At 45.3% G+C, this 11095-nt stretch overlaps 1 pseudogene; it reads right to left on the reverse strand.

Annotated features, from left to right (window-relative positions):
* Positions 1-3213: 3213 nt before the first annotated feature.
* On the reverse strand, positions 3214-3313 carry LOC111728170 (annotated as a pseudogene).
* Between the last annotated feature and the right edge of the window lie 7782 nt (positions 3314-11095).

The following is an 11095-nucleotide window of genomic DNA, read 5'->3' on the forward strand; positions in this document are numbered from 1 at the left end:
CAGTGCATTACATTTATTGTGCACTGTATTTCTATTATTATTACCTTGTAATATATAATGAAATAATCATACGATGTACCGTACTACAGAATCAGTGGGAGCTCTGAGCTTGTTTTCCTGCAACTAGATGGTCCCACGTGGGGTGATGGGAGATGGCAGATAGATGAAGCTTCATTCATTGTTCACTGCCTGCTGTGCAAATCTGTTTAGAACAGGCCATGGACCAGCAGGTACTGGTCCAGAGCCCCAGGGGGTGAGGACTGCAGTGTTAGAAGATCTCCCAGGTTTTAAAGCTATGTTTGTGTGGCAGTCACACGGCTTTTGCTTAGTTTGTGTGTTAGAAAGCAAAAAGGCAAAGAGTTTTGAAGATGTTTCTATTCATTGTATTTTGATTTTGCATAGCTGATAAAGATGGATGGCACAGGAGCCCCTGGAAGGCACCCCCTCATGGCCATCCCTGTAGAAGGGGACTGCCCAGGGGCAGAGGAGGCTTTGTGAAATAAAAGCACAGACAGAACCACCACAGGACGGGGGCCAAGAGGGTGCTGGGGTGGCAGAAGAGCAGCCTCGTGACTATGCTCCAGTCTGTGGCTTTGGGGGCTCTGGGAGACACCATTGGGTCTGACATTGTTCTGGTGGCAGGGCCAGGACCCGGTAGGAGGACTTCTAGGACAGCTGATGGCCACAAAGAGCCTGGAGTAGGTGAACCTGAGAGGCTGGTTTTGAGCCCACCTGAGATGCCCTCGGAGATCCCAAAAACAACTGGGTCAGATTCTGAGGGGAAGGAGGTGAGATCCTGCCCAGACAAATGGGGAAAACCAGCCTGTGAAATCTGAGTCACAACTTAAATGTGGTGAAGACCCGAGAGGTTCCAGCTTCCTTCATGTGCAAATTAGTTACCTTTTCAAACAGATTAACAGAAAGATATTAAAGCAATGGAAATCTGAAGTTGTAAGTATATCGGTTTGATTTCACTGAGAGCTGATATATGAAGCATGTGGTTAAACAAGCAGATTTTCGGTTTACAGTCAAGTTTAAAAACATAATGGATATCTGGATTCATTTCAGGAGTCAGCAAATTTGGGTCCGCATTGTAAAAATAATAATCCTCTTCTCTGCACTGGTCAGATGCCATCTATATGATTGATTTACTTCTGAGAGCCATGTTTCAAGTGGATACGGATCAACTACCATGGGGTTCAGCAAGGGCAACTAGGCGGGGGAAAGGATCTAGAAATTTGTTATCTTAGATCTGGGGAGGACCATCAGAGCTGGGTTGGAATGCATGGTGGTGTGCAGGGGGATGGCTGTGTGGAAGAGGAGTTGCACTTGCCCTATGTTATTCCCACAGGTAGAATCTGAACTATAGAGAGTCACAAGCACAGAGGCCTTAGGTCTATTGGAGAAAGAAATTTCTCTCTGGTTCCTTCTCCCAAGAAAACTGGCACCAGATGGGGACTGGGTCTCCTGCGTCTGCCTGGGACAGGGTTCATTAGCTGTGAAAGTCTGAGGGCAGAGACAGCCACAGGGCAGAGCCACACCAAGTCTCCAAGCAAAAGCAGGGCCAAGACCACAGGCAGGAACAGAGGAGAAAACGGGAGAGGGGCCAAGCCTCAGGAGCCAGGCAGAGACAGATCGGGAGCTAGCAGCGCTGGCGCAACCTCAGCGTTGGCCGTCACCCATCAGTGGCTCTCTGGAATATATGCAGAGCCATTATCTTAAAGAATCCAAGTTGTAATTGAGGCCATGAGCTGGTCTCTGGCAGAGTCAATCTGTCAGGATATGTCCCAAGCCTGGAGGTATTCGACAAATGCCTAGTGAGTGACCATCCAGACTTTCGTTGGTTCCATGTTTTTAAAAAATGTTTTTAGTTGTGGTAAAATACACATAAAATTTATCATCTTACTCATTTTTAAATGAACTTAAAAATTGTGGCATTACGTACATTTGTTTTCTTGGGAGAAGGAACCAGAGAGAAATTTCTTCCTCAAAGTATATTCACATTGTTATGCAACCATCTCCAGAACTCTTGTCATCTCATAAAACTCAAACTCCATACCCATTAAAGAACTCCAAATTCCCTCTCCTCCCGGCCCCTGGCAACCACCATTACACTTTCTGTCTCTGTGAATTTAACTACTTTAGGTACCCCATATAAAAGGACTTATACAGTATATCTTTTTCCAACTGGCTTATTTCACTTAGCATAATGCCCTCAAGGTCCATGTCTAGCACGTGTCAGAATTTCCTTCCTTTAGAGCTGAATAATATTCCACATACGCGCACACACACGCGCACATTTTGCTTATCTATTCATTCATCATTAAACACTTAGGTTCACTGGCTCAATTTTGCACCAGGCCCTGCAGTAGACACTGAAGTTAATACAATACATGTGACCCCAAGGACTTCAATAGTCTACTTGGGGTGGTACAAAGGGCCGGGGAGGGGAGTGGAAATGTGCAGATACATAATTTTAATAATACATTTTGAACAACAATATGATAAAAAGTCTATAGAGGATATTTGGGTTCATGATGAAGGGAGAGATCAATTCTGGGGTAGTGCAGGTAGAGGGAATATTTCTTTTTTTTTTTTTTTTTTTTTTTTGAGACAGAGCCTCAAGCTTTCCCCCTGGGTAGAGTGCCGTGGCATTACAGCTCACAGCAACCTCCAACTCCTGGGCTCAAGCGAGTCTCTTGCCTCTGCCTCCCAAGTAGCTGGGACCACAGGCGCCCGCCACAACGCCCGGCTATTTTTTGGTTGCAGCCGTCATTGTTGTTTGGCGGGTCCGGGCTGGGGATTCGAACCCGCCACCTTAGGTGTACGTGGCTGGCGCCTTAGCCGGTTGAGCTATAGGCGCCGAGCCGAGGGAATATTTCTTTAAGAAGGCAAGTGTCTAGGTTCTGATGAGATGAAAATGTTAAAGAACCTTTTTTGTAAAACTAGAGTCTAGACTACCTTATAGCCAGTGTCACCCAAAAGCTGAATCAGTTGCTTCTAACTCCTTGGGACCCTGGAACAGATTTTTTTAAAATATTGATCCCAGTTTCCCAGCCCAGAAATTCTGATTCAGTGATTCTAGGGTAGATGGCAGGAGTCTGTATTTCAAACAGTCTCTCCTAATAATTCTGATGCACGAATAAATTTTGCAGGCATAGGGGAAATACTGAAGATTATAAAGTCAGTTTTCATTTTATATTTATTTTTATTTTAAATATGGAACGCATCATGAATTTGCATGTCATCCTTGCACAGAGGCCATGCTAATCTTCTCTGTGTGATTCCAATTTTACATGTTGCTGAAGTGAGCAGTGGGTTTACGTTTTATATACACCTCTCTCACCTCACTATGGAGGGGGGCAAGGATTCACCAATTAAAAAGAACCAATTGGGAAGAAAAGCAAATTCCAGTCTGTGCAATACTCCATAGGCTATCGATGCTAAAGAGGATGTGTGTGGTGTGCTCATCTTTCCATTCGTTCAAACACCAGGTACACACCTATTTGTTACTTGGACTAGAGTACCCTGTAAACTCCTTCCATCTCCAAGAGTCTGTATCCTACTGAGCCTTTTTACAAAGGCCTCCATCAATTGAATGTGGCAGAAATGAGGTGGTGTGAGTTCTGAGTTGAGACCGCAAAAGACAGCTTCCTTTTCTGCCTCTCTCAGAACGTTGCTACTGTATGGTCAAAGCTGGACGAACCTGCTAGAAGATTAGCAATCACATAAAAGAGGGATACACTGATGTGACTGACCTGGGAGAGGACCACAAGTATATGAGTGAACCCAGCTGAGATCAGAGGAAAACCATTCAGATGATTCTGCCCAAAACACCAATCCACAGATTCATGGCTGAATGGTTGTTTAAGCCACTGAGGTTTTTTTTTTTTTTTTGAGACGGAGTCTCACTAAGTTGCCCTTGGTAGAGTGTGTGATGTCACAGCTCACAGCAACTTCTAACTCTTGGGCTTATGCGATTCTCTTGCCTCTCACATAGCTGGGAGTACTGGTGCCCACCACAACGCCTGGCTACTTTTTTGTTGCAGTTGTCATTGTTTAGCTGACCCAGCCTGGGTTTGAACCTGCCAGCCTTGGTATATGTGGCTGCAGCCATAACCACTGTGCTATAGGCATTGAGCCTAAGTCACTTACTTTTGAGATGGTTTGTTATTCATCAAAAACTGCTATACTCCCTTTGGCTCTGGCTTTACACATGTTGTTCTCTCTGCATAAAACACTCTTGCTTCTTTCTTTGCCCACTTAATTCCTGTTTATCATAGGTCAGTAAGGTTTTCCCTGATCTTGATCAGATTAAATGCCTCCATTTCAGGCTCGCATGGCAATTTTTTCCTGTCTAGGAACACTGCAGTAGCGGTAAGTGTGCATATTTTTTGATTGTGGTCTTTCCCCTCCACTAGACGATAAGCTCTATGAGTCCAGGGACAGCATCTGTTTTGTTCACCATTACATTCCAGAACCCAGTACAATTCCTAGCACATAGCTGGTGCTCACTGAATATTTAACAGCCCTGGAGGAAAAGGCATTTGAGAGTTCTTTAATAACCCTTGTACCAGTCCTCTTCTCCCTACGATTATGGAAAATCATTGTATAAAAATGTGTTTTGTAATTTTTAAAGGACTGCACAAATGTTAGTTCTTAATTGTTAGTGTTATAATTCTGAGGTGGCACCAGCTGGCTTTGGGGGACTCCCCTCCATTTCTCAGTCCCCTGAAATGGCCCCAGGCAGTTTCTTAGCAGCTATGATTAAGGCTGGATAAGCAATTTACAGGCTGTAAGTCTTGCCTAGACTTAAAACACGGATATGTAAATATTGCTGTAGCTGCATCCTAGCAAGCAATCTCCAGGCTGGTTAATTGCAGAACTTGGTGGTAATGATGCCAATGCTGATTTCAATTAAGGTCTATTTACAAAACCATGAGGGGAGTGTTTTCCACTTTTTCTGAAACAGTAGGCCTACACCAGAGAGACCTCTTATTTTACAATATAAGTCTATGGCTCAGATATACCAAAACAGTTCCTTAAAATCTGTAAACTCTACAGATTTTTGGCCCTTGGGCGGTTTGCAAGAGAGTCTGAGGGTAAGAGTGAGTCTCTCCAAAAGACAGATACTTTGTGTGCAACATTTCTAAGCCTTGGTTTCCTCATCTGTAAAATTTACATGTTAATAGTCTTATCTCATAGGTTTATTTTGAGATTAAATGAGATAATCCTTGGAAACTGCCATTAGAATCATTAGGACAGTGCCAGGCACAGAGGAAGTACTCGATAAATTTTAGTTATTATTCATTATCAACATCATTACTGGGTTTGGTTTTTTTTTTTGGTAGAGTGTTGTGGTGTCATAGCTCACAGCAACCTCAAACTAATGTGCTCAAGTGATCCTCTTGCCTCAGCCTTCCAAGTAGCTGGGACTACTTTTTTTAAAGATGGGGTCTCACTCTTGCTCGGGCTAGTCTCAAACCTCGGAGCACAGTCCATCCACCTGCGTTGGCCTCCCAGAGTGCTAGGACTACAGGGTGAGCCACTGCACCCAGCCCAATCATTACTGTTATTAATACACATAATGAATTGTCCATTTTTGCCCATTCTTTGCTTACTGAGAAAGGGAGTGGGTTCTTCTCAAGTACCTAATGTTTGTAAAGTAGGAAGCATTCATTCATGACCCATGACTTGTGTGCACACTGCATGCCCGCACTCTGATAGGTGCTGGGGGTATAGTGAATGAAAGTCTCTGCCCTCAGAGACCAGGGAGAGAGATGCAGTAGACTATGGCTGTAGCCCCCAACCCTTGGGCCATGGAGCTGGGCTGCACAGCAGCAGGTGAGCAGTGGGCCAGCTAGTGAAGCTTCTCCTGTATTTACAGAGGTTCCCCATTCTTCCCATCACTGCCTGAGTTCTGCTTCCTGTCACATCAGCAGTGGCATTCGATTCTCATAGGAGCACAAACCATACTGTAAAGTGCTCACGTGAGGGACCCAGCTTGTGTGCTCCTTGTGAGGATCTAATACACAGTCCCTAACCCCCCACAATCCATGGAAAAATTGTCTTCTATGAGATCAAGTTCTGCAATTAACCAGCCTGGAGATAGCTTGCTAGTTTGCTGTTACAGTGGTATTTACATACCCATGTGTTAACTCCAGATGGTCCCTGATGCTGACAAGGTTGGGGACTGCTGCCCTATGGTAAAGTCTTGTCTAGGATTGATTCCGAGATCCTAGGGGAACACAGATAAGGAGCTGGCCCCACCCCCAAAGATCAGGGAAGGTTTGCTCTGGACCACCTGGGTTTCCCAGGTGAAGAGGGTGAAGGCCTTCACACAAATTGGAAGAGGACTTCACTTCCTTAAGAGATTATTGCAATGACCCATTTGTCTGACCCTTTCATCACCAAGGTCCATTAGAGCTAGAACCAAAGCTTTTAAAATTAATAACATAAGAATGGAAAACATTTTCCCTGATGCTCAGCAGCTCCAGAGGAAATACCATTGGCCTATCTTACAGGCCCTTTCAGGTTGAGATTTGGCAGAGGAGGTTTTGTTAACAGTATGACGAGAAAGACCTCATGATGTCTCATGTTCCTGTGACCTGGGCTCAAGAATTGGCTTCAGGACTGACACTGACTAGGTATAGTACTGTGGCCAGGTTCTCAGTGAGAAATGTCACCCTAAACATCAGGAAACCTAAGCTCTGCTGTGACCATGCGGACCAGGCGTGTAAGACCCTGCTCCAGTCATTAACTTCTCTGAATTGATGAGCTCAACTTGAAAATGTGTATCTAACAGGTATTCCCGATTCAGGAGGACTCTGGTCACCACGTGATGAACTTCTATCTTTCCTTCCCCACTGAATGCTTCTCTTGCAGTTAAAAAGAAATTAATGTAAAAATTACAAAATAAACAAAATATTAAAATACTTAAACAAAGACAGGGCTCACATGACTGACTTTTCCTTTTGCCTTGGGCTCCAATGTCGCTGGACATGCCCCTGTAGTGAGACCCCACCATATTCCCTTCCAACACTTTGTGCCTCCCTCGTTCTTTGTTCCAAGGTTGTTCTGGGCCTCTGCCTTTCCTCATGTGGTCCCCCTCTGCGTGAGAGGCCCTTTCTCCTTCCACTCTACCTCCCTACCTTGCTGATGAACTCATCCTCCTTCACCATTGAACTTTTCTCTGTGCCAGTTTTTCATCTATAAATGGGGAGAACAAATAGTACCTAATCCATAGCCTTGTTGTGAACAGAATATCTGCATAGCACCTGACTCAAGGTTAGCACTTAACTCCAGCTAACTCCAGCATCAACAATGGCATCATTCATTCCACAAGCAATCAGTGGCTGCTGCCACCACCCAGAGGTCAGGGATGCTATGTCCTGGCCAGATGAAAAACATCTAGATCCCGCCTTCACTTCTGACCACCCAACTCTCATTACAGAGTCCTCTTCCTCTATCTGCTTAGTAAATTTAGATGTTCCACAACCTCAAGTGTACCCTCTTTTCTGTGATATGTCTAAAGGTCTGTATCTCCAGGCCCAAATGTCCAGTGTTTGCTGGATGTCTCAGCAGTGCCTAACTATCATGATGAGTATTAGTAATAATAGCCAGTGATGACTGAATACTAAGGCTAATACAGCCCAGCACCGTACATGAATTACTTCGTTCAATCCTCTTTGAAACCCCATTTTACAGAAAAGCAAAACAGCAAAGTGGAAACCAAGAGAAGAGAAGAAAATCACCCAAGATTATGAACCAGGGAAGTGGTGGAACCAGGATTTAAACTGGGTGCTTCTGCTAAAAAGACTAGACAAAGGCTCGCCTTTTAAAGTGATGTGAAGGAAAGATGATAGAACGGTAGTTCTCAACTGGGGGCAATTTTGCCTCCCCTGGAGGACATTTTGCAATGTCTAGAAACATATTTGGCTGTCCCAATGGGAAAGATGTTCTGGGATCCAGTGAGTAGAGGCCAGTGGAGTTGTTAAACACCCTACAAAGTGCAAGATGCCCCTATAACAAGAAATTATCTGCTCCAACATGTCAGTATTCCCAGAACCACAGATGAGGCTAGTAAAGGGGGTTGCCTTTTCTGGTGCTAACTCCACACTCACTAACTGTGCCTGGCCCTCTGCCTCTCCTTAGCCCTTCTCCCTCAAGCCCAGCCCCCACCCCAGCCCAGCCAAGCCTCACTCATCTTATCCACCACCCACTCCCATCCCTGCACAAAGCACAAACAGGAACTCATTATCTTCCTCCTCAAAATCTTCCCATCTTGTGCTTTTTGTCAAGGTTAAAAATACCCCTTCCTCCTCCTCCTCACAGGTGAGCACCATTGTACCCTCCTTCTCTGTCCCCACCCCCTTCCACTCAAGAATCCACTAACAAGTTGTGTCTATTCCGTCTCCCAAGTCTCTCCTGCTCACCCTCACCTTTCTTATTGCATGAACCTACTTTGGGCCAAAATAGCTTCTTACATTTTCTCTTTTCCCATCATGAGACTGAAGTCACTTGTTATTCATCCATATTTGATCAACCAGAGCATGAATTTCATAAGGAATTAAACTTGGGGGTTTTTAAGAACCCACTTAATTCCTATTCAGGATAAGTTCATGATAGGACTTTAGGGTTCTACACTTTGCCCTTTGGCCCTGCTCCCCAGTCCTGGGCTCGTGGCCCCACCCACTCTAGATTCTAGCCCCTGTCATCCTCAGGATCTGTTCCATTAACGAATCAGTCCTTCCTCTTAACTTCTCCCAGTGTGCTGGGACCTCCCCACCAACCCATCTTTAAAGAAGCCTCCACCCTTGCCTCCCACTTGCTAGACAGGCACATTTCTGAAAAGAGCTGTCCGCATTTGCTGTCTCCCACTCACTCCTCAACCCACTGCAATCTGGCTTCCACTCCCCACACTCCATAGAGACAAGCCCTGGTAAAAGTGATCAGTCTTCTCACTGTCAAATGAAACTGACACTGCTTTCCAGTCTTTTCTTGATTGAATTTCCTGTGCATTAGTGGGTGTTGGCCATCCCTTCTTTTGGAAGCAGTTTCGTCCTATGGCTCCTGGTTCTCCATCCACTTCTCTTCTGCCTCACGTTCCCCATGGGTGAATTCCATTGTAGCCTGCACTACAGCTTGAATCCTGGGGAAAGGCAGTACATGTTGGTGAAGAGCCTGGACTCTGAAGCTCCTCTACTCACTAAATGTTTGGCCTTGGAAAAGCCACTCAATGCTCCTGAGCCTCGGTTTCCTCAGCTGTAAAATGGTATAAAGGTTTTACGTCTCATTGCTTTCCACATCAGAACATACACCTTTCCTTAGGCTGCTGAGCCTCACAGACTTACCTAAATATATTATGTGCTCATGCTGTCTTAGGCGCACAGGAGTGCCTAAGGTTTAACAATTAAGTTCTCCAACTCATCCTAGAAAAAGTGCTGCATACCTCATTGCTGAGTATCACTACAGTCACCTTCAAAGTACTCCCCTTGGGAAGTTATACACCGATGCCAGTGCCTAGTCCACCTTTCAAAGCACTTTTTATAGGGTGAATTCATTAACTTAACTGTCTAACCTTCGTATGGGCACAATGAATGAGTGCTGCTCTGGATTGCGTTTCCACTGCAACAAGCCTTGAGACAAGGAGCTGGTGCAGTTTCTTTCTTCGGAAGGTGATCCCAGGAAGAAGAAAGAGTTAGAAGAGGGTGATGCAGGGAAGGGAGAAAAGGCAAGTTAGAGAGAAGGTTAATGAGGGGGGTCACTAATGCTGGGGCAACTGGACTTCAACCCACAGGGGATCCTCCGAGGAACTGTCTTGAGTGCACTCTAGGGATATTCCTGATCATGAAGGGCAAGGCTAAGGCATTTATCCACTGATTGGTTAGTGGTTGCCCCAGGGCTGTTGGGAACCTTCAAGAGGGGAAAGACCCCATAACCCTGGAGAAAGGCCCCTGGCAGAGAGGAGGGATGGATACTTCAGGAGGACAGTTCCTCTGTATAGCTACTGGTGAGTTCAGAGATGGACACAGGGATGTGCAGACCATCACCAACACATGTGCTTGCTGCTCTGCCTGTGACCCTTTATCTAACCAGGAGTTACGTCTCTTCCCTGAAACTTGGTTCAAGAGCACCCACTTCTTGGAAGTATTTTCCAACCTCCCTCTACCCCTTGCAATGCTCTGAACAAGACCCATAACACTCTGGACATACCACTATAAAGAGTACTTACCTCTCTTTCTAAATAGAGCTTTCTTGTCTTTCTAGAGAGCAAGACAGTTCTTTTTCATCACCACAGATATAGTGCCCAGAAGATGTTTGAGCACATTATAGGTGTTTATCTGATGCCTTAAAATCAGTTGAGGAAACCGAGGCTGAGGAGCATTGAGTGGCTTTTCCAAGGCCAAACCCACCTTGCTCAGAATAAGAGGTCAATACACATGGGCTCCAGTTCCTTTCCCTCCATCTGACCTAGTCAAGCATGCACCCAGCGAGCATATGATGGGATGCATATGTTTTTTAAATGAAAACGCACAAAGAAGGGAGCAATTAACTGGGACTGTACCAATGAGACTACTGCTACCTTGTCTGACAGTCTTAATTACTTATAGTTTTAACTTTCCAAAACCATTAATAGAGCCATCTGGCACTTCTTCTATCATGCTGGGCATTCCCTTTTGAGTCTAACCACCAAAGAGGAAGACACGGGGCTGAGGGACAGAGCAAATCTCTCTGCCTGGTGTGAGAGCCAAATCTCTGACTCTAGTCCTGTTTGTCCCTTGGATTCCTTCGACATGTCTTTGTTGAGAGCACCCTGTGAGCTACCATTGTTCTAAGGAGACAAGTGCAGGGCCTGTAGTAATGCAGCTCGCCCATGCGTGGGGAGAGTGGGGACAGATAACAAGCAGCCAAATGCATAGGATAAATTAAACAGTGACAAGGGCTATGAAGCAAAAAAAAGGGCACCCTTGTGTGGAAGGGCTGGGGGTGGGAGTGTAGGTGCCAGAGACAAGTAGATTGCATGCTTGGGGAAAGCCCTCCGAGGGGCTGACTTCTGGGCTGTAAGCTGCTGTTGAGAACACTCTCCTAGAGA

The sequence above is a fragment of the Otolemur garnettii genome, unplaced genomic scaffold (genome assembly GCF_000181295.1).
Source record: "Otolemur garnettii isolate 467f Iridium unplaced genomic scaffold, OtoGar3 scaffold00004, whole genome shotgun sequence".
NCBI classification, from domain to species: domain Eukaryota; kingdom Metazoa; phylum Chordata; class Mammalia; order Primates; family Galagidae; genus Otolemur; species Otolemur garnettii.